Genomic DNA, 425 nt, shown 5'->3' with positions numbered 1-425 from the left:
GCTCGTCCCTGACTCTGTATCTTCAGCTTCTTCTCTGCAGGTGCTGGTGCAGGAGCTGGAGCAGCACCAGGTCTGTGTGTAGTCTCCGGTCAAATCATCTCTCTTGGTGTAGTCAAAAGTTTACGAGTCATTCAAGTTTCTTCCGCTCTACTATCTCCACTTTTTCCCCTCGGCACACACTGTTTTGGATGTAATCTGTCCTTCCTTCCCCTTTAATCATTCAAGTTTTCTTTTTTTTTTTTTTTTTCTTTTGTTCCTCCATTTAGTTGCTTCCTAAAAGGTTGGATTGGCAAGGAAATGAGCATTATAGAAGTTACGAAGAATTGGTGAGACTTCTTCTTATTTAATTGGGATGATAACATTGATGTTAGACGCTTTAAGTTTAAAATAAGGGCCAGAGGTTTACCTTCCAGTTTCATTCCTGC

This window comes from Chaetura pelagica, unplaced genomic scaffold (assembly GCF_000747805.2).
Source record: "Chaetura pelagica isolate M959 unplaced genomic scaffold, ChaPel_1.0 scaffold244, whole genome shotgun sequence".
NCBI classification, from domain to species: Eukaryota; Metazoa; Chordata; class Aves; order Apodiformes; family Apodidae; genus Chaetura; species Chaetura pelagica.
The sequence above is the reverse complement of the archived record's forward strand: the minus strand, read 5'-3'. Positions refer to the sequence as shown.